We start from the raw sequence: 3,207 nt of genomic DNA on the forward strand, positions 1-3,207 counted from the left end.
ATGGTCTTGATCTCCTGACCTCATGTTCCGCCCGCCTCGGCCTCCCAAAGTGCTGGGATTACAGGTGTGAGCCACCACGTCCTGCCTATCTCCCACAATTCTTAATCAGATGTTGTTTAAGTGTTGTACTATGGGTTTTACATGCTGTTGTCTGGAGCTGCCTCCAGATATGCCATGTGACCAGCAGTGCCGCAGAGATGATTAGGACCGCAGTCTTCTATCCAGAAGGTTAATGTTTACCTTACCTGGAGGAGGAGTACAAGTGCTTCTTCAGAAAATCAAATAATGAGTTACAAATTTCTTCACCACCTGACCATACACTATCAAACAATTTTTTTTAATTCCTTGGAAATGACTTGGCTGATGGGGAACAGGAAGAGTGTAAATTAGCTCTTTTATGGGAGCCCCACCCCCTCAAATCACCGACTTCTTCATCAGAGTACAATGTGACTTGGCATAATCCATATAGAGGTTATGAGTTGTGATAAGATGAATGAGCAATAACTAGCTTATTTAAATGAAGAAGAAATGCCATGTTAAAGGTCATTGACCTTAACTGTTTTTCTCATAAAGCATTATGGGATTTGCAGAGGAGAGGATTTATGGTTTGTTTTGGTTTTTTTTTTTTTGGCCAATAGATACCCTGGGAAGAATGACCTCAAGCAAAATTGTAAGTAAAGGAGGTGAACTTAGCATTTCCTACTTTACTGTTCACTTTACTCTTTGCTTTTCCAGCCTTCAACTAAGACAGGCCCAGTCCCAGGGAAGCAGAGATGATCACGGACTCAGATGGCAAGAAGAACCTGCTGAAAAACATGGATTTGGGGTCATGAAGATAACAGAAGGAAGTGCGAGTCAGAGCCAATTCAGTTGAGATCAATGTCCAATCTGAGTGCCATGAACAGCAGGTCTTCCTCCCTTTCTCCTCCCTTCTGACCCTCCCCTGTGCAACTTAACAGGTAACTTCACAAACTTCAGATTTGTACTGCCACTACAACAGCAAGCTTTGCTCCGTGTCTAGTGCAAAAAAGACCCTTGGTTACTACTAGATTAAATCGTATCATTACTTGGAACTGTGCCCGGTCCAAAACAATCAACTTGTAAATCTCCCTCTTTCTTTCTCTCTCTCTCTGACAACGTCCTCAAATCTACACTTCAAGTTCACATGGAGACTTAATCTTTACCCCTTTCCTAAACTCCCAGTTTCCTCCTCCCCTTCATGGACTTTGTAGTCTAACCTGAATTCTCTCCCCTCACTGAATTAAATTTATTAGGTTTCTACTTTATACCAGACGTTGTTCTAGACCGGTTGTTCTCAACTGGTTGTACACTGGAATCATTCGTAGAGCTTAAAAAACAAACTAACACTGTGAGTAGTCCCCACTTAGAGATTCTAATATAATTGGTTCATGATGCAGCTTAGGTATAAGAATTGTTAAAGCTCTCCAGGTGATTCCAATTCACTGGTAAGGTTAAGGAAAGCAGGTACTGATTCAGGTGCTGAAGATATATCAATAAAAAGACAACTAAGGCAGAGCCCATATTCTAACAAGCTCAAATTCTATTCCTCTTCTTCTTATCAGCTGCCTCATTTCTCTCTCTCTTTTTTTTTTTTTTTTTTTCTGATACAGAGTCTTGCTCTGTCACCCAGGCTGCAGTGCAGTGGCATGATCTTGGCCCACTGCAACCTCCACCTCCCAGGTTCAAGCAATTCTCCTGCCTCAGCCTCCCTAGTAGCAGGGATTACAGGCATGCGCCACCACACCTGGCTAATTTTTTTGTATTTTTAGTAGAGACTGGATTTCACCATGTTGTTCAGGCTGATTGTGAACTCTTGACCTCAAATGATCCGCTGCCTCGGCCTTCCTGGATTACAGGCGTGAGCCACCGTGCCCAGCCAGCTGCCTCAATTATCTTTCCAGCTTGTTCTCTTACTATAGTTGCTCCTTCAGGTTTTGGTCTTAAATGAAACCATCAAACCACTGACTGAACTCGAGCACCCAGGTGTCCTGGCACAGCTGTGTTAAACATGTGACTCTGCTGGTTAGCTCCATTACAAATGTATAAGCTCCATTCTCAGCTTGGCTTTCAATGCTGGAAAATTTTTACTTATATTTTACCAATTCCCTTTCTCATTTCTGTCAGTAGATATTTCAAATCTTTATCTCTCTCTTAAGCCCCCATCAAGAGCCTGCCTCTCTACTCTTAGCTGATAATTCAACCTCTTATTTAATAAAGAAAATCACAGACATGGTAGTAAATTCCTTCAGTGATTTTCCTCTCAACATTAACACTATACCTTTTTTCTCACTTGTATTTTTCATTTCTTTCTCTCTTCTCTACTCTCTACAAATGTGCTCAATCATCTGCCTGCTGAATCTGCTTTGAATCACTCCATTTCCTCTCTCTCCACTCACTGACCTATATCTTGAAAGAAATCCCTATACTTGTTGCCACCACCTCCTTTTTTCCACTTATTCCTTCATATTTGCAACTTGATTTCCAATGTTATCATTCTATAGGACTTCTTCGCAATTCTTCCATGTCATGACACCCAAAGAAAATTATTATGTTTATTCAGCATCTAAAGACAACAAACAAGGTCACTTTAGCTGCTCCTGGCCATGTCAGAAACTGAAGGGGCTTATCTTCAGCTCACCTGTAATCATTCATGACTTACCAGCCTGCCTTGGCATATGAGGTGGGAAGGTCTGCTCCACTGAGCTGCTCTGGCGAGGGACACTAGTGGCCCCCATTGACAAGTGGAACATCTGCTTCTGTGTCCTCATCTGCTCTATAGCAGAGTTTACTGATTGTGAAAACTCTTTAGTTAAAATGGTCACAGGTTGGTCAAGATAATGTGGAATTGGAAGCCAGAAAGTAGTTGAGAATAAGAGAAGGCTACTTTCCTTTCACTGTCTCCTAAATAAAATCATCTGAGAGAACTCTGCTATCAACAGGCAATGCCTTGGAATCTATGCTCAGATTAGGTGGCCAGAGATAGTCATTACTACAGGCAAAGGGCCTCAGAGTCTTAATTTGGCTAAGCAATAGGTAAATGGTGACACTCAAGAATTACTTGTAGGTTGGGTGTGGTGGCTCACACCTGTAATCCCAGCACTTTGGGAGGCCAAGGCGCATGGATGATTTGGGGTCAGGAGTTAGAAACCAGCCTGGCCAACATGGTGAAACCCTGTCTCTACTAAA

This window comes from Mandrillus leucophaeus, unplaced genomic scaffold, assembly GCF_000951045.1.
Source record: "Mandrillus leucophaeus isolate KB7577 unplaced genomic scaffold, Mleu.le_1.0 Scaffold364, whole genome shotgun sequence".
NCBI classification, from domain to species: domain Eukaryota; kingdom Metazoa; phylum Chordata; class Mammalia; order Primates; family Cercopithecidae; genus Mandrillus; species Mandrillus leucophaeus.